Below are 23,953 nucleotides of genomic sequence, written 5' to 3'. Positions count from 1 at the left end.
TATCCTTACCTCGCTGTGCCTCTCCTGCTAAAGAGTAAACTCAGGCATTGGCCAAAGGTAACAATAAATATTAAAACCTTTATTATCAATGTTTGATAGCAGCATGAAACATTTATATTTAAGTATTATTTCATTTTCTAGAAAGATGCAGGTGGTTTTAAAGATGCTATTGCTAGGTCATTTTTAAAAAGAAGGTCTAATTATCTTCTTACCAATTTCCCTTTGTTAGAGCTGAGCAGAGTGTACTAAACAAAGAAAAACTGCACGGGAAGAAGGGCTGGGTAATTCTTGCTTACAGCTACATAATTTGTTCTGAACCAAGGTCGACGGTATAGAGGCTGTTGTGTTTTGCCTCTTGCTTAATTTTCTATTTAACTTCCTTCACAATCTTTCTGTGATTTAGAAACAAATGTGCGCAGACATTTTGGCAATTACAAAAGCCGTTTTCAAATGATAGAAAGCATTAACACGAGAGCTAAGACATTAAGAATTCCTTCGGCGTGGCTGTGGTGAGACCTTGTTCCTTATGTAAATGTCTTAGCGTAATTTGAAAATAAAGAGAAACTGGAGCCCTCCATCTGCCACACTTGTCTATGTCAACATAATTTTGCTACTCATTTAACATATTTCGTTATGATGAATGTTGGTCATACACAAATATTTTTAAAATGTGTACTACCATGAAATTAACGAAAAAAAAATCCTCCTTGTGTTTGGAATCCTACATCCCTTACTGAACCTGAAAAAGTGACCAGACCTTAGAAAGAGCTTGGTTTTAGAGTACAACTCACCCAGATTCATTCCCACTCTTACCACTTACTACTGGGTGGTTCTGGGCACAATACCTTTGGAGACTTAATTTCCCTGTCCATAGAATAGAGATAATGGCATGTACCTTCCCGTGTGACGGTGAAGATTAAATACAATAAAGTTTATAGAGGCTCTTCGCGTGTTTGGTGGATGGCAACCTGCTTGTTAAATGGTAGGCGTTTTGTAACTACCGACAGTACTCTTTTGAGTTTTAGAGGTGGAAATAATAAATTACACTTGTTCAGTACATATAATTATTCTGTCAGGTCATTTAAAAGTTGCATTTTTGGTATAAATAGGGTATCTAGCTTTTTGAAAGTGTCCAACTATTGAATATTTTTTAAAAATGAAGAATTTAGTCTCTCAGAAATTCCAGTTTTTTGAAAATGTGGTATCAGAGAGGTACATAAAGATACAGTTTTAGAGTATACTCGCGCGTGCGCGCGCGTGTGTGTGTCTTCCAACCAGCTCTTCTTGTATTATGTTTAAGTGTTTGTATTGTTACCTGGCTATGCTTCAGTTAAACTCACTGTGGAAAAATGTCAGACATTGGCTCTAATCTGTTTAATAATCTCTCCCCCTGAGTGCCTGGAGGTCTGACACAATGTAAACCATACATGTAATAAATAATTAAGTACATGTCTTTAAAGGAGCCGAAAATAACGCTCCTGATAATGACTTCTCAAAGTACAAAGGACCGTTCAGCCATCCAGTTGAGACACATGTTAATTAAAAATTGAAAGTCATAAGTAATTGAATATTGATTCAGAGTTCTTGCCCTGAAGGGCATGTTGAGAACTCTGGCAAATTCATATAGGAAAGAAAGCCTTCTGCAGGCATGCAAGGGGAAGAACATGTCTCTGGAAAGCCCTTGTTGAACTGAGACTGGTTGGTGGTCTGCAAGTCTCCAATACTTGTCCTGAAAAAGGACATTTTACAGAGTTTCTCTCTCTAAGCTTGGTCTTGTCTTTGTTTGAAGCACTCATCGAGAGAGATCAAATGCTCATTCAGGGATCCTGGGGGCCAGCCTGATGATCTGGGTTGGTAGGGGGTGAGGATGTCAGCAGAATGAGACGTGGAAAGTTAGGCTATCAGTGTTTCCCTTGCATGGAAATGTTTGTCATTGCGCTTCTTGAAGCACAAAGAATATAATTTCAACAATTTATAATAATTTATTCTGATTTTAAAAGATAAATTCATTGCTTTCAATTTGGAAAAACCAAGGAAAGCATAAAGAAATTTATGCTTACTATGCAGTAGCAATGTCACTTAATGTCTTAGTGAATTTCCCCCTAGTCTTTTTCTTTTCCTTTATCATTGTTTTACATAACTTTTAGAGAACAGAATATATACAGAAAAAATGAGAAAAAGTGAACAGATACAGATGTTGAGTGATTCTTAAATTCCACAAAATTATATTAAGGATATTGAAAAGTAATATACTATCCTCTGTTTATATAATGTCTTTCATCCAAACCAAGAAATGTATCCATGAGTTGCTTGCTTTTTGATGTGTGTGACTAGGGAACAGATAGGATTTACGTTTTTTTTGTTTTGCAACAAGTTTTCCAGGAACGGAAACTTCATCCGGTGACTCACACATGATTCGCATCTCAGCATTTTGTATTGCTTTCTATATCCTCTTTTTTTTTGGTGGGGGGAGGTTATCAGAGAAAAAGTAATTTCAACTTTCAAACAGCTGAACATTCAGGATGAAATATAAAATAAATGTTATATAGCATCATGAAAGTTCAGTACTGTTGTTGATTGGAAGATTGTGTGTCAGTAGAATTTTGCATAGTTCAACATTTAGGGGCTCTCAAAAGATTTGTTTAATTACTTTCTTATAAAGGTAACTGTTTAGAAAAGGAGGGGGAGGATGTTGAGAAAGTTAGTGTACATTTTTTCTTTTCTTTCAGTTTATCTGCTAGATTTTAAATTCTGTTTAAAAAAAGCAAAGAAGAAAATATTCTTTCTGATCATAGTGCTAACCCACTGTAGGAAAGCAATTCCTTTAAAATAAAACTGTTGTGGATAAAAACTACAATTCAGTAAAAGGTGCAAAATTAAGTCTTCTGAGTCTTGAGTGAATTTCTTATATGTTTCAGGCTAGTAAATGTTTTCCAGCTGTGCATAGCCTTACTTATTAAAAAGTTAAGCACCCTACATTAGTATGTTTTGCAGGTTTATGTAGTATATAGGGCACATACTCCCATATCCTCTTTTGAGGAAAATGTGCTTTCTCACTATGGGTAAACCATGCTTAAATTTCTGGTTAAATGAATCTTCAGAAATTGTCAATTTAATCTGAACAGCAAAGATAATTTTTAATTCAAAACATCTTTAGAATTGGAATTTTTCTGAACTCTTGACTTACTAGAAGCCAAAGTTGGTATGATTTCCCTGAAAACAGAGTTTCTCACAAATTGAACAAGTCAAACTCTGACTTTGCAGAATATCCTAGAATAAAAATGTAAATAATGTGAGGGTGAAAAAAACCTCTTGGGCTCATATTACTTTGATTTTTAACCACTTCAGTGCTATGAGATCATAATGAAATAATTGTTTCTTGTTGGAAATGTGATGTGCCATAAAAAATGTGTTGTTTTAAATAAAAATAAAGTTCAGGCCAGGCACAGTGGCTTTCACCTGTAATCCCACCACTTTGGGAGGCTGAGGAGAGTGGATCACGAGGTCAGGAGATTGAGACCATTCTGGATAACATGGCGAAACCCCGTCTCTACTAAAAATAAAAAAATTAGCCAGTTGTGGTGGCATGCACCTGTAGTCCCAGCTACTCGGAAGGCTGAGGCAGAAGAATCACTTGAACCAGGGAGGCAGAAGTTGCAGTGAGCTGATATCGTGCCACTGCACTCCATCCTGGATGACAGAGCGAGATTCCATCTCTAAATAAATAAATAAATAGTGATAAGTGATTTAAGTTACAGGATTATTTAAGCTGTTATTTAGACATACTTAAAAAATTTTTAAACAACTATCTAATTTTCATTTTGTTGTAACCCTAGATGCAATTAACTCTGTAAGAGCATTTTCTTTCATTATATCTATTTTATTTTATATTAACAACGAAATAATAAATATTTGTTAAATACTTGCTATGTGCAAGGTGTTGTGATAAGTGCTACAGAGTGTGCAAAATAAATAAAATTTATCTATTTGGAGAACTTAAAAAATTCTCTAAGGGTATAATACATTAAAATAGAAAATTGTTAGAAACAAAGATGTTTATAGTAAAATATTTGTCAAATAAACTTCTGATAAGTATCATTGAAAATTACTAACATATACAAAACTATATCTTTAATAAGGTTTTTTCATTTATTAAAAAATAAGCAAAATTTGATAATTTTGTACCTGGTATAGGTAGCAAAACTATAGATATAGGTATGTGTGTATATGTACCTGGTATTGAGAAGGGATATATAAATTTATATATATATATATATATATATATATATATATATATATATGAGTATATCTATATCTAAATCTGTATCTGTATATTTGTATCTAAATGTATGTATAAAACACCAATGACTAAAAGAAAGAGTGAATTAGAAGAAAAGAATTTTAAATTCTTGGATGTCTTCACTAAAATTCAATTAGGCATGAACTCCGTGAAACTATAGCAGAAAGCGTAAGAGAAAAGCAGAAACGGAACCCCAAAAATGTAGTAGAAAGCCGCCAGGGAAGAGAAAGTAGAAAGTAAAAAACAGCCAGGTAAGAGAAAGAAAGTTTGCATGAATTTAAAGTCTCCATCACACGACTGCTGTTCAAGGCGTGTGTGATAGAAACTAGAAGGACGCAGCTGAAAACCTGACTGACGATGAACAGTGTGAATGCCCATAATACAGGGTAAGAGGCAGAGGGTTGAAAATGATGAGAGAGAAAAAAGGTGTGAAGGGGGATGTCCAGAGCTGAAAGCCAAGAAGTATTTCCAATGAAAATAGCGAGATTATTTAAATATGTTTAAGACTACCAAGAAAGACCTGTTATATTAATATATTTTGACAAATAATGTTTTCTTTAATTAAAAGATTAAACAAAAAGTACATGTATATAAAGAGAAAAAGGTGAAGTGTAAAATCAGAGTATTTCAGTCTTCTTTTCTTTAATATGGAAGAGCAGAAGACAGTGTAATAGCATCCACAGTTTTGAGGGAAAAAGACTTTGATGCTGGATTTTATACCCAGGCAGGTATACATGCTCATGGGCTCCAGATCTTACCACTCTTGTGCCTATCTTGAAAACAACTGCTTACATCTGTGACCAGACAGATGAAGCAAAATGAAGACTATAAAGATGGAGAATCTGTGCTATAAAAGGAAGGCAGTGAATCTCAAAGATATTGGGTTATAGAATTTAGAATAAATATTTTTAAATTTTGGGAAAAAGTTCAAGGCAAATACAAATCTAACTTTTAAAAACTATATAAAAGGTAAAGATTATTCTATGGCAATAATCTGGTAACTGCTGGAGATCTGAGATGGAAGAAATAAATCTGCTAAAAGCACATTAATCTCTTATTTGAAGGAGAGGCAAAAGGGAAAAAAGTCAAGGGCATAAATATAGATACAAAAGCAAGTATTATGGTAATAAAATAGATTTAATTACAATTTTATTTTTTGTTGTACTTTAGGTTCTGGGGTACATATGCAGATCATGCAGGATTGTTGCATAGGTACATACATGGCAATGTGGTTTGCTGCCTCTGTCCCCCTGTCACCTATATCTGGCATTTCTCTCCATGTTATCCCTCCCCAATCTCCCCACCCACATTGTCCCTCTCCTAGCCCCCCACAACAGATCCCAGTGTGTGATACTCCCCTTCCTGTGTCCATGTGTTCTTATTGTTCAACACCCAACTATGAGTGATGAGAACATGTGGTGTTTGATTTTCTGTTCTTGTATCAATTTGCTGAGAATGTTGGTTTCCAAATTTATCCATGTCCCTACAAAGGACACAAACTCATCATTTTTTTATGGCTGCATAGTATTCCATGGTGTATATGTGCCATATTTTCCCTGTCCAGTCTATCATCGATAGGCATTTAGATTGGTTCCAGGTCTTTGCTATTGTAAACAGTGCTGCAATGAACATACGTGTTCATGTGTCTTTATAATAGAATGATTTATAACCCTTTGGATATATACCCAGTAATGGGATTGCTGGGTCAAATGGAATTTCTATTTCTAGGTCCTTGAGGAATTGCCACACTGTCTTCCACAATGGTTGAACTAATTTACATTCCCACCAACAGTGTAAAAGCAGTTCTATTTCTCCACATCCTCTCCAGCATCTGTTGTCTCCAGATTTTTTAATGATCGCCATTCTAACTGGCGTAAGATGGTATGTCAATGTAATTTTGATTTGCATTTCTCTAATGACCAGTGATGATGAGCATTTTTTCATGTTTGTTGGCCTCATATATGTCTTCTTTTGAAAAGTATCCATTCATATCCTTCGCTCACTTTTGAATGGTTTTGTTTCTTTCTTATAAATCTGTTTTAGTTCTTTGCAGATTCTGGATATTAGCCCTTTGTGATGGGTAAATTGGTAGATGGCAAAATTTTTTTCCCCTTCTGTTGGTTGCTGGTTCACTCTAATGACTGTTTCCTTTGCTGTACAGAAGCTCTGGAGTTTAGTTAGGTCCCATTTGTCTATTTTGGGTTTTGTTGCCAATGCTTTTGGTGTTTTAGTCATGAAGTCCTTGCCTATGCCTATGTCCTGAATGATTTTGCCTAGGTTTTCTTCCAGGGTTTTTATGGTGTTAGGTCTTACGTTTAAGCCTGTAATCCATCTGGAGTTAATTTAAGGTGTCAGGAAGGGGTCCAGTGTCTGTTTTCTGCACATGATTAGCCAGTTTTCCCAACACCATTTATTAAACAGGGAATCTTTTCCCCATTGCTTGTTTTTGCCCAGTTTCTCAAAGATCAGATGGTTGTAGATATGTGATATTGCTTCTGAGGCCTCTGTCCAGGAGATTTTGGGCTGAGACGATGTGGTCTTCTAAATATACAATCATGTCATCTGCAAATAGAGACAACTTTGCTTTCTCCTTTTCTAATTGAATACCCTTTATTTCTTTTTCTTGCCTGATTTCTCTGGCTAAAACTTCCAATACTATATTGAATAGGTGAGAGAGGGCATCCTTGTCTTGTGCCAGATATCAAAGGGAATGCTTCCAGTTTTTGCCCATTCAGTATGATACTGGCTGTAGGTTTGTCATAAACAACTTTTATTATTTTGAGATACGTTTCATTGATACCTCGTTTAATGAGAGTTTTTAGCATAAAGGCTGTTGATTTTTTCCGAAGGGTTTCTCTGCATCTATTGAGGTAATCGTGTGGTTTTTGTCTTTGGTTCTGTTTATGTGGTGGATTACATTTATAGAATTGTGTATATTGAACCAGCCTTGCATCCCTAGGATGAAGCCTACTTGATCGTGATGGATAAGCTTCTTGATGCGCTGTTGCAATCCCTTTGCCCGTATTTTATTGAAGATTTTTGCATCTATGTTCACCATGGATATTGGCCTGAAGTTTTCTTTTTTTGTTGAGTCTCTGCCAGGTTTTGGTATCAGGATGATGTTGGTCTCATAAAATTATTTGAGAGGAATTCCCTCTTTTTGGATTGTTTGGAATAGTTTCAGAAGGAGTGGTACCAGCTCCTCTTTATATGTCTGGTATAATTCAGTTGTGAACCAATCTGGACCTGGACTTTTTTTGGTTGGTAGGTTATTAATTGCTGCCTCAGCTTCAGCCCTTGTTATTGGTCTGTTCAGGGTTTCAACTTCTTCCTGGTTTAGGTTTGGAAGGGTTCAAGTGTCCAGGAATTTATCCATTTTTTTCCAGGTTTACTGGTTTATGTGCATAGAGTTATTTGTAGTAATCTCTGATGGTAGTTTGTATTTCTGTGGGAATTGGTGGTGATATCCCCTGATGTCCAGATCTGATATCATTTTTTATTGTATCAATTTGATTCTTATCCTTTTCTTTTTAGTGAATCTGGCCAATGGTCTGTTTTCTTGATCTTTTAAAAAAAATCCAGCTCCTGGATTTATTGCTTTTCGAAGGGCTTTTTGTGTCTCCATCTACTTCAGTTCTGCTCTGATCTTAGTTATTTCTTGTCTTCTGCTAGCTTTTGAGTTTTTTTGATCTTGCTTCTCTAGCTTTTTTATGTTTGATGATAGGGTGTCGATTTTAGATCTTTCCTTGCTTCTCATGTGGGCACTGACTGCCATAAATTCCCTCTAGACACTGCTTCAAATGTGTCCCAGAAATTCTGGTATGTTGTGTCTTCATTCTCGCTGGTTTCGAAGAACATCTGTATTTCTGCCTTCATTTCATTGTTTATCCAGTTGACATTCAGGAGCCAGTTGTTCAGTTTCCACACTGTATACATATATCATAACATCACTGTGTACCTCCAATTACATACAATTATAATTTGTCAAAGAAAAGCACCCCCAAATAGCTTAGTCCAATGGTTCCTGAAATGTGGTCCATGGACCCCTGGGATTCTCAAGACCCCTCAGGTTATCTTCCAGGTCAATGTTGTTTTTATAATAGTAATAAGCTAGGTAGTTATTTGCCTTTTTTTCTTGGGATTGGTATTTGTACTGATGATGCAAAAGCAATGGCAGATAAAACTGCTGGTGTCTTCACATGAATCAAGAGAGTGGCACTCAACTGTGCCCGTTATTAACCAGTGTGTACTTCACTACTGAGCAGTGGTTATTGTTTTTTAAAGCCAGTTGCACTAAAGAACACTCTTTATTTTTATTAAATCTTGGCCCTTGAGTATATATCTTTCTGGTATTCTTTATGATAACACGGGAAATACACAAACTTATTTTAAGAAAAAGTATTTGTGCAATTGTTTCACTTAAAGCTAACTAGCTATTTCTTTTTTCTTCATGGAGCCCCACATTTACCTGAAGAAGCTATTGACAAACTATGATTATTTCAACTTGGATTTTTGGTAAACAGTTTTTAAAAAATGAACCACACGAATCTGTTATGTTAAGAAAAACAACTGATAGTATTTGTTGTTGGTGATACAATACAAGCTATCACACAAAACTGAAATTTTGGAAAATCTGTATTTATCACTGGAAACATGGCAGTTTCCCAATACTTCAAGACTTTTCTGATGAAATTAGTGGTGATAACAAATGTGAATCTTTGATATTGTGTAATGAAATGTGTCAACATTTGGAAGATCTACTTAACTTAGTGAACTAATATTTTCCAAATAGCTGATACATGATGTTACAAAATTATGCATAGGCTTCTCAAAGCACAAGATAGACCGGGTGCAGCAGCTCATTCCTGTATCCAAGCAGTTTGGGAGGCCAAGGTGGGCAGATCTCTGAGCTCAGGAGTTTGATACTAGCTTGGGCAACATGGCGAGACACTGTCTTTACAAAAAACATAAAAATTAGCTGGGCGTGGTAGTACCTGCCTGTAGTCCCAGCTACTTGATGGGGTGAGACAGCAGATCACTTGAGCCCAAGGGGCTGAGGCTGCACTGAGCTGAGAGTGCACCACTGCACTCCCACCTGGGTGACAAAGTAAGGTCCTGTCTCAAGCCAAAAACAAACAAACAAACAAAAAAGCACAAGATAGATGAATGGATTTTAATGTAAGAGAGTATAAAAACTTCATTGATATGGCTTCAGATTCTACATTGCAAATAACCTTTAAGACACTACTACTTGTTTAGAGGATACAAGTGCACATTTCTTACATTCATACATTGTGTAGTTGTGAAGTCTGGACCTTTAGTGTAGCCATTGCCTGAATAGGGAACATTGTACCCACCAGGTAATTTTTCAACCCTCAGTCACTCTCAACCCACCCACCTTTTGTAGTCTCCAATGTCTATTATTCTATTTCACTACCACTTGCTGAGTTTTGGTGTTGTGTCAAAGTAGAATATCTGCAATGATATGAAAAGGCTATTAAAATACTCCTCCCTTTTCCAGCTATATATTAATATTGTGGAGGAGCTGGATTTTCTTTCTATACTTCAACCAAATGGCTTGTCACAATGGGTTAAATGCAGAAGTAGGTTTGAGAATGCAGCAGCCTTCTAAGCCACATACATTTAAGATATTCACCAAAAAAATGCAAAATATTGTTACTCATCTTTCTAATTTTTTTAAAATTATACTTTAGGTTCTGGGGTACATGTGCAGATCATGCAGGATTGTTGCTTAGGTACATACATGGCAAGGTGGTTTGCTGCCTTCATCCCCCCATCACCTATATCTGGCATTTCTCTCCACGTTATCCCTCCCCACCCCCTGCTGTCCCTCCCCTGGGCACCCCCAACTGACTGCAGTGTATGATGCTCCCCTCCCTGTGTCCACGTGTTCTAATTGTTCAATACCCACCTATGAGTGAGAACATGCAGTGTTTGGTTTTCTGTTCTTGCATCAGTTTGCTGAGAATGATGGTTTCCAGACAAATTCATGTCCCTTTGAAGGACACGAACTCACTGTTTCTTATGGTTGCGTAGTATTCCATGGTATAGATGTGCCACATTTTCTTTATCCAGTCTATCATTGATGGATATTTGGGTCGGTTCCAGGTCTTTGCTATAGTAAACAGTGCCACAATGAATATACATTTGCATGTGTCTTTATAATAGAACAATTTATAATTATTTGGGAATATACCCAGTAAGGGGATTACTGTGTCAAATGGTATTTCTATTTCTAGGTCTTTGAGGAATCGCCACACTGTCTTCCACAATGGTTTCACTAATTTGGCCTCCCACCAACAGTGTAAAAGCATTCCTATTTCTCCACATCCTCTCCAGCATCTGTTGTCTCCAGATTTTTTAATGATTGACATTCTAACTGGTGTGAGATGGCATCCAATGTGATTTTGATTTGCATTTCTGTAATGATCAGTAATGATGAGCATTTTTTCATATGTTTGTTGGCCTCGTGTATGTCTTCTTTTGTAAAGTGTCTGTTCATATCCTTTGCCCACTTTTGAATGGGTTTGTTTTTTCCTTATAAATCTGTTTTAGTTCTTTGTAGATTCTGGATATTAGCCCTTTGTCAGATGAGTAGATTGCAAACATTTTTTCCCATTTTGTTTTTCCCAGTTTTTGGTTCTCTCTAATGATTGTTTCCTTTGCTGTACAGAAGCTCTGGAGTCTAATTAGATGCCATTTGTCTATTTTGGCTTTTGTTACCATTGCTTTTGGTGTTTTAGCCATGAAGTCCTTGCCTATACCTATGTCCTGAATGGTTTTGCCTAGGTTTTCTTCTAGGATTTTTATGGTGTTAGGTATTATGTTTAGATCTTTAATCCATCTGGAGTTAATTTTAGTGTAAGGTGTCAGGAAGAGGTCCAGTTTCTGCTTTCTGCACACTGATAGCCGGTTTTTCCAACACCATTTATTAAACAAGGAATCCTTTCCCCATTGCTTGTTTTTCTCAGTTTTGTCAAAGATCAGATGATTGTAGATGTGTGGTGTTGCTTCTGAGGCCTCTGTTCTGTTCCATTGGTCTATGTCTCTGTTTTGGTACCAGTACCATGCTGTTTTGATTACTGTGGCCTTGTAGTATAGTTTGAAGTAAGGCAGCATGATGCCTCCAGCTTTGTTCTTTTTGCTTAGGATTGTTTTGGCTATGTGGGCTCTCTTTTGGTTCCATATGAAGTTTGAAGTGGTTTTTTCCAGTTCTGTGAAGAGGGTCATAGGTAGCTTGATGGGATAGCATTGACTCCATAAATTACTTTGGGCAGTATGGCCATTTTCACGATTTGATTCTTCCTAACCGTGAGCATGGAATGTTTTTCCATCTGTTCGTGTCCTCTCTTATTTTGTTGAGCAGTGGTTTGTAGTTCTCCTTGAAGAGGTCCTTTACATCCTTTGTTTGTTGTATTCCTAGGTATTTTATTCTCTTTGTAGCAATTGTGAATGGGAGTTCACTTTTGATTTGGATCTCTGTCTGTTATTGGTGTATAGGAATGCTTGTGATGTTTGCACATTGATTTTGTATCCTGAGACTTTGCTGAAGTTGCTTATCAGTTTCAGGAGATTTTGGGCTGAGACAATGGAATCTTCTAAATATACAATCATGTCATCTGCAAAGAGAGACAATTTGACTTCCTCATTTCCTAATTAAATATCCTTTATTTCTTTTTCTTGCCTGATTGCTCTGGCTAGAACTTCCAATACTATATTGAATAGGAATGGTGAGAGAGGGCATCCTTGTCTAGTCCAGATTTCAAAGGGAATGCTTCCAGTTTTTGTCCATTCAGTATGATATTGGCTGTGGATTTGTTGTCACAAATAGCTTTTATTATTTTGGGATATAGTTCATCAATACCTAGTTTATTGAGAGGTTTTAGCATAAAGGGCTGTTGAATTTTGTCGAAGGCTTTCTCTGCATCTATTGAGATAATCATGTGGTTTTTGTATTTGGTTCTGTTTATGTGGTGGATTACGTTTATAGACTTGCAAATGTTTAACCAGTCTTGCATCCCCAGAATGAAGCCTACTTGATCATGATTGATAAACTTTTTGATGTGCTGTCACAATCCCTTTGCCCATATTTTATTGAAGATTTTTGCATCTGTGTTCATCATGGATATTGGCCTAAAGTTTTCTTTTTTATGTTGAGTCTCTGCTGGGTTTTGGTATTAGTATGATGTTGGTCTCATAAAATGATCTGGAAAGGATTCCCTCTTTTTGTATTGTTTGGAATAGTTTCAGAAGCAGTGGTACCAGCTCTTCTTTGTATGCTGTGAACCCATCTGGACCTGGGCTCTTTTTGGTTGGTAGGCTACTAACTGCTGCCTCATCTTTAGCCCTTGTTGTTGGTCTATTCTGGGTTTCAGCTTCTTCCTGGTGTAGTCTTGGGAGAGTGCAAGTGTCCAGGAATTTATCTATTTCTTCCAGATTTACTGGTTTCTGTGCATAGAGTTGTTTGTAGTAATCTCTGATCGTAGTTTGTATTTCTGTGGAATCGGTGGTGATGTCCCCCTTTATCATTTTTTACTGCATCTGTTTGATTCTTCTCTCTTTGCTTTTTTATTAGTCTGGCTCATGGCCTATTTTCTTGATCTTTTCCAGAAACCAGCTCCTGGATTTGTTGATTTTTTTGAAGGGTTTTTTTGTGTCTCTATCTCCTTCAGTTCTGCTCTTATCTAGTTATTTCTTGTCTTCTGCTAACTTTTGAGTTTTTTTGATCTTGCTCCTCTAGCTCTTTCAATTTTGATGATAGGTTGTCAATTTTAGACCTTTCCTTGCTCCTCATGTGGGCATTTATTGCTATAAATTTCCCTCAAGACACTGCTTTAAATGTGTCTCATAGGATCTGGTAGGTTGTGTCTTCATTCTTGTTGGTTTCGAAGAATATCTTTATTTCTGCCTTTTTTCATTGTTTATCCAGTTGACATTGAGGAGCCAGTTGTTCATTTTCCATGAAGTTGTGTGGTTTTGAGTCAGTTTCTTAATCCTGATTTCTAATTTGATTGCACTGTGGTCTGAGAGACTGTTTGTTATGATTTCCTTTCTTTTGCATTTGCTAAGGAGTGATTTACTTCCAATTATGTAGTCAGTTTTAGAGTAGGTGCGATGTGGTGCTGAGAAGAATGTATATTCTGTGGATTTGCAGTTGAGAGTTCTGTAAATGTCTATTAAGGTCACTTGGTCTAGATCTGTGTTCAAGTCCCGGATTTCCTTGTTGATTTTCTCTCTCGTTGATCTAATATTGACAGTGGAGTGTTAAGTCTCCCACTATTATTGTGCAGGAGTCTAAGTCTCTTTGTAGGTCATTAAGGACTTGCTTTATGTATCTGGGTGCTCCTGTATTGGGATAAGTATATTTAGAATAGTTATCTCTTTTTGTTGTATTGATCCCTTTACCATTATGTAATGCCTTTCTTTATCTCTTTCAATTTTTGTTGGTTTAAAGTCCGTTTTATCAGAGAATAGGACTGCAACTCCTGCTTTTCTTTGCTCTCTGTTTGCTTGGTAAATCTTCTTCCAGCCCTTTATTTTGAGTCTGTGTGTGTCTTTGCATGTGAGATGGGTCTCCTGAATACAGCACACTGATGGTTCTTGGCTTTTTAATCCAATTTGCCAGTCTCTGTGTTTTGATTGGGACATTTAGTCCATTTACATTTAATGTTAATATTCATATGTGTGAATTTGATCCTGCCATTTTATTACTGGTTGGTTGTTTTGCCCTTTGGTTGGCATGATTTCTTCATTGTGTTGATGGTCTTTACCATTTGGTTCTTTTTTGCAGTGGCTGGTAATGGTTTTTCCTTTCTGTGTTTAGTGCTTCCTTCAGGAGCTCTTGCAGGGCAGGTCTGGTAGTGACAAAATCTCTCAGCAATTGCTTGTTCGTAAAGGATTTTATTTCTCCATCACTTATGAAGCTTAGTTTGTCTGGATAGGAAATTCTTGACTGAAAGTTCTTTTCTTTAAGGATGTTGAATATTGGTCCCCACTCTCTTCTAGCTTGTAGGGTTTCTGCTGAGAGATCCACTGTGAGTCTGACAGGCTTCCCTTTGTGGGTGACCTGACCTTTCTTTCTGGCTGCCCTTACCATTTTTTCCTTCATTTCAACTCTGGTGAATCTGACAATTCTGTGCCTTGGAGTTGCTCTTCTAGAGGAGCATAGTTGTGGTGTTCTCTGTATTTCCTGTATTTGAATGTTGGCCTGCCCTTCTAGGTTGGGAAAGTTCTCCTGGATAATATCCTGAAGAGTGTTTTCCAGCTTGGATTAATTCTCCCCATCATCTTCCGGTACACTGATCAAGCGTAGATTGGTTTTTTTCACATAATTCTATATTTCTTGAAGGCTTTTTTCATTTCTTTTCACTCTTTGTTCTCTTTTCTTGCCTTCTCATTTTATTGCATTGAGTTGATTTTCAGTCTCTGATATCCTTTCTTCTGCTTGATCTATTTGGCTACTGAAACTTGTGTTTGCTTCACAAAGTTCTTGTGCTGTGTTTTTCAGCTCCAACAAGTCAATTATGTTCTTCTCTAAGCTCGTTATTCTAGTTCGCATTTTGTCTAACCTTTTTTCAAGGTTTTTAGTTTCTTTGCATAGGGATAGAACATGTTCCTTTAACTCAGATAAGTTTGTTATTACCCGCCTTCTGAAGACTGCTTCTGCCAGTTCCTCAAATTCGTTCTCTGTCCAGCTTTGTTCCCTTGCTGGTGAGGAGTTGTGATCTCGTGGTGGGAGAGAGGCGTTCTAGTTTTTGATGGTTTCATTTTTCTTGCGCTGGTTTGTTCCTATCTTGTTGGATTTATATAGCTTTGATCTCAGGTAGCTGCTTGGGGAGGCAGCCTTTCCTTCGTCTGCCTGCAGAGGCGCTGCTCGGCTACCATGATTCAGTGGAGCTGCTGCATGTTTTATTTACTCAGGAAAATTAGGCCGGCTTCTGCAATGGTGTCTGCCTTCCCCTGGCCGAGCTCGATCATTCCTGGTCGCTCTCTAACACATGTTCTGGGTGAAACACTCTAGAGTGAGCGTTTTTTAGCCTGCTGGGCTTTGTGTGTGAGGGACCCATCCTGCCTTATGGGCTGTTTCCAGGCTTTCATTTCCCCTTCTTTCTTGGTGGGGTAGGTAGCTCCATCCAGCCCACTTTCTGGCTTTTGTGTCAACCAGTGCTTCCGTCTACATGTATGCTGACAGCCCTGGTGCCGGCTGAAGTTGCTGTTCTGCCCTGTTCAGGCAGCTCGTTGAGGCTTTTTAGCCCTGTGAAGACCTCCTGTTCTGTGGGTTTTAGATCAACAAGATGGAGCGCTGTATGCAAACCAAAGTCCCAGAGGGGGAGATCTGTTCTGGTTTTAAAAATGTCATTATTGGCCACTCGCAGTGGCTCATGCCTGTAATCCAAGTACTTTGGGAGGCTGAGACTGGTGATCACCTGAGGTTGGGAGTTTGAGACCAGACTAATCAACATGGGGAAACCCCATCTCTATTAAAAATACAAAATTAGTCCAGCATGGTGGCACATGCCTGTAATCCTAGCTACTTGGGAGGCTGAGGCAGGAGAATTGCTTGAACCCAGGAGGCTGAGGTCACAGTGAGCCTAGGCACCGTTGCACTCCAGCCTGGGCAACAAGAGTGAAACTCTGTCTCAAAAAAAGAAAAGTTATTATTTTTCATAGAACATAATTTGTATTAATATAAATGGGTTTATTGTTGTTTTTAAATGAATTAATACATATTTTAAAAGTTTTCCTTGAATTTAAAAAATGGTAAATATTTTAAAAGGCTGGTGTTAAAGATATTCTTTGGTATGAATTATCACTACACTATTATTGGTGCAACATTGATCAAATTGATCAGCAAGAGTTAAATAGAAGGAATAAGATCTAGTGTTTGGCATCGCAACAAGACAACTATAGTTAACAGTAACTTACTGTATATTTCACAATAGCTAGAAGCAAAAATCTTGAAATGTTCCCAACAAAAAGAAATGGTAAATGTTTGAAATGATGGATATGCTAGTTACCCAGATTTAATAATTACACATGTATATGTATCAAAATATCACAGGTACCCCACAAATATGTATAACTATTATGTATTCATAAAAATTTTATAAATGAGAGTATTATGGAGAAACAGTGTAAATACATTTTATATTTTGATTATTATGAAAAGCAAATTTTTATTGAAATTATATCTCTTCAGAAGATGGACATGCCTGTTTTTTCCTTCAGTTAGTTCACATATCTCATAAATGTCATATTTGCTGAAAGAGACAAGATTCAAGAAAAATTAACATTAAAGAAAAGTTTTTGGTGCAATGCTTTAAAAACCTGCACTAGTCAATGTTTTTAGAGAAACTATACCATATTGGATCTACAACGTCTTCTTGTTGAGTTAATTTAAATTAAGTAAGTGCACTGGGGGAATAAATATATGATGAGAGAAATGGTTGAAAGCAAGCTGGGGACATGCCTAAGAGAAAATTGAGTATACCTGTATCCTGTTCAACATTCGTTTGGAAAAGTAATGACAGTGTTTCATGAATTTGAATACAGTGCCAGAAAATGGAATCCTGACATGTGTTTCTTCTATGCAAGATGTCATGTTAAGCTGTCAGAGGCTATTGTGAAACTTTTCACCACTTTGAAAACACGCAAAACATCAACTGAAAAGCTGAGCAATATCTTAATGAACAGAAACAGAAACTTACTAGACACCTGTATCTCAAATGTCCCTCTGCCACTGCAAAGATTACTTTTAAAAGCAATGCACCATAATAAGTTTGAGAGGTAGGCCTTTCTTTTGTTAGAGGGCAAAAGACAAATGTATTAGGTTGAGGCAAATGTAATTGGAGTTTTTGCCATTAAAAGTAAATGGCATTTTAATGACAAAAATGGAAATGATGTTTGCACCAACCTAATACAAGGAAGTGGGAAAGGAGAATAGGTGTGATAAAGTGGTGGTGGCTTAAGCCATTGCTCTTGAGTAGAACAGTTTAGAAGAGTACATGTGAAAATGGGTGGGGCTAGAAACTGATTACCTTAAAACTAAAAGAAATTGCAACATTATTCTTTTAAACCTGTCCTGTGGAATCTAAATATCAAAGCAGTTTGGTACTTATTATCATCCATTTAAAAAATTCATGGAAAAGGTCTTTTGTAGTTGAAACAATTATTTCTCTTTTCACTTAAATTCATCTTTGATCGTTTATGCTTGAAAGCTTTTTATTAATCATGGCAATAAAAGTGCCTTCCATTGGGAAGTACTTGCGCTTCTATTTGAAGACTTCCATCTTCAAAGTTCACGGTGGGAACGTGAGCGATACCTAGGGAGACATCTGGTTCTCCTGGTGCCTTCTTGAAGGCTGCCAAACATTGCAATGGGATTCGTTAGTTTTGCTTTTGCTTTTGGTGAGTTTTTTTACTTTAGAATGAAGGCTGACTAAGGACTACTTATACTTTCTGGAAATTCCCTTGACTTTGATTTGTAGTTGAAATATTATAGGCAAGTTTTTTTCCTCTTTTGCTTTAAGAGAGGGCAGTAGATATGGATTCAACTTATTTATCAGTAGATTGATCTCAGCAGGAATAATATAAGAGGTTGGTAGAGACTATCTTGATTTGAGGCCCTTTAACCCCAAACACCTCCCTGTTCAGAGCCTTGGTGCCTAAAATTCTCCTCAAAATTGATGCATTGTCTTAGGCTAGCAATCCCATTATGAGTTCATTTACTTTGTTGCCTTTCTCTACCAATGAAGGGATGGGGCTAAAATAATCCAGGACAGCTTGGTATGAAAAAAGTGCTGAAGGAAGAGAGAAGCTTAGAGCAAATGCAGCTGGAGAGCTTAAGAAGAGAGGGGAGGCCAAACACAAAGCAACCTGACTTTATGATTTGCCTCAAACTAACGTTGAAACCACTTATTACCAATGAAAAGGCCTAGCATTAGAGTCGAATTTCTATCGGGGAGGATAATACAGAGGGGAGGAAGAGATAATTGATTAAACACCCAAGGAAATTTTGGATGTCACTCCAAATACCTGAAGACCAAATTCAGGTAAGCTGTTATGTCAAAACATTTGAACAGTTTTGTATTTTAAGACATTAAGAATGTCTTGAATTCCTTATGTTTTTTTAATAATGAAACCTTTGAAAGGGAACTGTGTGGACTGTGTTTAGAGACAAAACCAATTTAACCACTTGACCTTAAGAGTTTCCCATCTCCATTGATTTGCCACCTTTTAAAAGGTAGAAAAGCCAGTGCAAGATGACAACCTTTAATAATGATTTTCCTCTGAGGAGCACATTTTCATGTGTCCCAATCTTCTTTTTCTTTTGTTGTTTTTAAATCCTAATTAAAAGAAATTAACATATAATAATTCCACAAATTCATGTGGTGCATTGCAGTGCTTTGATACATACAGTATATAGTGATCAGATCAAAGCAATTAGCATATCCATCACCTTGAACATGTATTATTTCTTTGTGTTGGGAATATTTAATAACCTCCTTCTAGTTATTTGACCAGCCATTTTTATTGCTTTAAAGGCAAGCACAGCTTCTCAATGGCTAAGCCTATGGTGAAATTCATGGTACAGTGAGTGGTGACCAAAAAAGACCATCAGATCCACGTATCTCTAGAGATTCTTTTAAGTGAACTGGGTCATACATAAATTTATTTTTAGCTACAATATTAAAATCATAGAATTTTAGAAGTATAAGGAAAGTTAGCTATCTTTAGGAACTATCAATATTTCTTATTTTTATAAAATAGAAATATGTAGTTATAAAATTACATCATATATTGGATGACATCTTAATATGATATTAATATGTGAATATATTAAAATTAGAATACAATTGAATTTGTGTATAAAAAGTTAAAAAATTAGAAAATGGTTGAGTGCATAGTGGGTTTTGGAGTTCTGAGTCTGTGCCATTTGCTTTGGAATATCAACAAGTTCTTTATGACTTAATTTTCTTATCTGTAGAATGGAAACAATATAAACACTTCCTAGAGACATGATAAAGATTAAACGATATACAAATGAAGCACTTAGCACAATGTCTGACACTTTGTTTAATATATATTATCTAAATTATTTTTATTTATATACTAAAAATGAGAATTTTTTTACAGATAATGTAGAGTATATACTCAAGTAATGGAGTATACATGAAAGTAATTTGGAGATAGACTCAAATGCTTTATCTTCTTAATTGGTGCCTATTTCAAAGGCAAAGAAATAACTATATAAATGTGTCAGCGTAAACTAGAGGCTTGGTTGTGCTCAATGGACTGATATGTATTAACCTGATTACGATGATGTAGTAACTGTGCTGGAACAAGTCCAGGACTCACTGAGAGAAAATGAAGTCTTAAGGTGCCAGGCTTTCAACTCATATAATATGCAGTGATAAAATCTCGCTGGTATATTAATACCTAAAGGTTTTAAAAAAATTTAATATGAATCCATCTCCTTTTCATTTTTAAAATATAAGCCAGGGACAATATTATAATAGCTCTTTATAGAATATTACATTGTAAAGACTTTTTGTAAATGTCCACAGGCGTCCTTAGATGAGAATGAATCTATTTGAATAAAACCAGTAATCTGAAGGTAATTAGAGTAGTTTTGTTAGGTGCAATAAACATCTGTTGTTGGGTCTACACAGCATTAGTTTATGCTATTGTGAAGAAGATGTCTTTTTAGTCCCTGAGCTGTTTTGAAAAATTTCAGAGGCCACAGGTCTGAAAAAAACAAGGACAAGATAATGACTGAAGACACAATTAATCCTGGTGCCATGGCATAGTACAAGCTGTTATAACAATAAAAAAAAAGCTGTGCAGGGGTTATAAAAAGAAAAGTTAATGCATAGTCTTTTAAAAAATAAAAAGCTTAGATGTAGAGTGCTGAATGGGTAGAATAAATAGTTGAGAAACTAAAATAGCATAAGAAAAGACATTATGTTATAAAGGAAGGGCAAATGTATTTAAAATGTTAATAGAAAATTTGAAATCAAATGTGTGATGTGTATGTGAAAGTGAGATTGCATTTAGGTAAACACTTTTGTTTCTTTAGGGGTGACCTCAGTTAGCGTTCAGGCAGGATTTCAAAAGCTTATGCAAAACGTGACATGTTCCTAATCCAAACTTTTCACCCACCATGTAAAGGAGCTGCACGTTTCAAGAAGCTTGGAAGAAACAGCTTGTGTAGACTCCGAAGGTCAGCTTTTATCTGGCAGCAACTTCTTATTACTTTCAGCTCTTTCACATTTCCTTCACAATGATCTATGTTTATGAGAATAAATAATAATAAACAGGACTCTTCTGGGACGGACTCTTACCCCAGTGGCTTCTAAAATATGATACCTGATGTTGAAAGTTAAATCTCAACTTTTAAATATGAAATATTCAGTTCTCCGCTCTGAAGCTGAATGCCCAAGCAGAGAGTTTTCAACTGTCCCTGCTGCCCACCCCTTTCCCTGCAAAACAGATTCAGTCAGCATTTTAAGGAAAAACTCATTTTTTATCAGTGGCCATTTCACACAGAATTTTAAAATGAAACAGTGGAGTATTCGTTTAGCCCCAGTGACCTCTTCCAGATTCCAGGGTGGGTATTCAGTGTCTGTTATTTGAACCCAATCTGACTTCAGATGAGTAAGAAACATCTCGTGCTTGCATTAAGTTGGGGTGGAGGCATTCAGCTGGAGCTGGGCACAGTTAAAACAATTCTTCAATTTGTATGAAGTAAATGTATTTATCCAAGTCAAGTATCTTTCCCCAGTCTTACCCCATCATGTGCAACATTTTACGCATGGAGACAGTTGCATTGATTCACATATCTTGTGGCATTTCTTTCCTTATCTATCTGAACAGAGGTCACAGAAGTGTCCATGATTCCTTTTAGGCTGGGCACAGTGGTAGATTATAGAGCCTTGCAGAATCAGACATTTGTCTTACAGTAAACAGGGATGCCTCATCTGAATGACTTACAGTTCTAAAACTTCATTTGCAGTCAGGTGTGGTGGCTCACACCTGTAATCCCAGCACTTTGGGAGGCCGAGGCCGGCAGATCACAAGATCAGGAGTTTGAGACCAGCTTGGCCAATATGGTGAAACCCCGTCACTATTAAAAAAAAAAAATTAACTGGGCTTCGTGGTGGGCTTCTGTAGTCCAAGCTACTTGGCAGGAAGAGGCAGGAGAATTGCTTGAATCTGGGAGGCAGATGTTGCAGTGAGTCCAGATGGCACCATTGTACTCCAGCCTGGGCAACAGAGCAAGACACCATCTAAAAAAGTAAAACAATGAGAGATCGAGACCATCCTGGTCAACATGGTGAAACCCCGTCTCTACTAAAAATACAAAAAATTAGCTGGGCATGGTGGCGCATGCCTGTAATCCCAGCTACTCAGTAGGCCGAGGCAGGAGAATTGCCTGAACCCAGGAGGTGGAGGTTGCGGTGAGCTGAGATCGCACCATTGCACTCCAGCCTGGGTAACAAGAGCAAAACTCCGTCTCAAAAAAAAAAAAAAAAAAATTGAAAATAAATAAATGATAATAAAAAAAGAAACTCCATTTGCATCATGCACTTAAATCCTTTTTACACGTAATACTTACGCTTTTCAAAATGAGTCTCTATGATTGCTCCATCGTAAGGAATTTTTCATCAGAATAGCATTGAATCTGAGCTGAAGCTCTGATATTCACATCCCCTTGGAATAGGGTTGCCAGATTTAGCGACAGACAGACAGACAAACAAATACAAACAATAGTAAAACAAAATGCGCAGTTGGACCTGAACATTGGGTAAATAATATATATACATTTTTTAGTGTGAGTATGTACCACACAATAGTGGAAACATAGATATCCTAAAAATATTCAGTTTATCCCAAATTCAAATTTAACTAGGCCTCCTGTATTTTATCTGAAAATCTTATTTTGGAACTGCTATGGATCACAGGAAAGACTGTGTTTTACAGCTAAAGTAATTGAGGCCCAAAGGGGTAAAAAAGCTTTTCTTCAGTTTCCCAATGAATTGCTGTGTTTTCGTTATTTTACTGTATGGTACTTCTCAGGCACAGCTGAGAGGAGGCAAGATTGTCAAGCATACTTTCACATGTTCTTATTCTCTCTGAGAAGGCATTTGCCCCTCGGTTTTCTGTTCTTGGCCGGCCATATCATTCGTGAAAATACATATTCAGATAATTCCCAGTTGGAAAGGCTCCATTACCTTATTTTCTCATTGTGGGTTAATTATTGATTTACTGGCTTATTCTCCTTCATTAAGTGAATCTCGATTCGTGGAATTTCAGGCATTAATTTGTGATAGGTGAGAGAAAAAACTGGGTGTTGGGATGTGGGTTCTCACAATATTATTAAATTGAGACAAATTCCAGTAGGTTCTAAATATTAATCTCATCAACCTGTAGCTGATCGCTATATACAGTCTCACTTGGCAAACTTAATAAAATGTAGATATATAACATGTTTGCACCTCACTTCCTTGCCCCCAAGTAACTTGGGATGAAGGATTAGAATATATACTCTACCCTTGCTATTTTGTGATAAAGTATTTTCAAATACAACAAAGTTGAAAGAATTATACAATGAACACTCATATATGGGCCACCTAAAGGCTACAACTAACATTTAGCTATATTTAGTTTATCATGTATCTTTTCATCTTTCCATCCTTTTATCCATCCATCAGTCCCATCTTTGATACATTTCAAAATAAGTTAAACACATCAGTATACTTCATTCCCAAACATTTCAGCAGGTATAACATTAGTTAGAACTCAATAATTATTTGTGATTTTTAAGGTAAAAGTTACACACAGTGAAAAGTACAAATCTTAAGTGTGCCATTTGGTACATTTTGACAAATATCTGTATATTTATACACACAGACACACACACACACACACACACACACCCCTACCTGTGTAACTTACAGATTATGCAGATTATATCCGTGGAGAATATAGAACATTATCATGCCAGAAAGTGTCTTCATGGCCTATTCCAGAATAGGCAATTACCATTCTGATTTTCATTTTTTATCATAGATTAGTTTTGCCTGTTCTGATCTGCATAGAAATAGAATCATACGATATGTACTCTTGTGTAAGGCTTCCTTCACTCAGCATAATGTTTTTGAGATTCATCCATGTAGTGTATATCAGTAATTTGTTTCTTTTGATTGCTGAATAGTATTTAATTTTATAAATATACCAGTGGCAGTATCGTAGCCAATGAGGTTAATCTGAGGCGCGATTATTGCTAACTGAAAACTAAAAAAGAAAAATTGGTAAGTAAATATACCACAAAATATTTAACCATTCACCTGTTGAGGAAGGCTTGAGAAGTTTCCAGTGATTGGCTATTAGCAATAAAGCTGCTGTGGACATTGTGTTACATGCCTTACCATGGACATGTGTCTTCTCTCACCCTCCTCTGCTCCCCTCTCCACCCCCTCCCTCCAATTCCCCGCCTCTGGAGTAACCACTCAGAAGTGGAATCAGCCAGGTTTGGGAAGCATTTTACCAGTGTATGTTATTTGGAAAATATGGATTATCATATTGACTACCTATTAGGTTTGTTCTAGGGTACAAATCTAGACTGATTTT

At 36.7% G+C, this 23,953-nt stretch overlaps 1 pseudogene; it reads left to right on the top strand.

The window, feature by feature from the left end:
- The first annotated feature begins 23,548 nt into the window (after positions 1 to 23,548).
- On the top strand, positions 23,549 to 23,678 carry LOC118149654 (U4 spliceosomal RNA; annotated as a pseudogene).
- The last annotated feature ends 275 nt before the right edge of the window (positions 23,679 to 23,953 follow it).

This window comes from Callithrix jacchus, chromosome 19 (genome assembly GCF_049354715.1).
Source record: "Callithrix jacchus isolate 240 chromosome 19, calJac240_pri, whole genome shotgun sequence".
In the NCBI taxonomy this organism is placed as follows: Eukaryota; Metazoa; Chordata; class Mammalia; order Primates; family Cebidae; genus Callithrix; species Callithrix jacchus.
The sequence above is the reverse complement of the archived record's forward strand: the minus strand, read 5'-3'. Positions and strand labels throughout refer to the sequence as shown.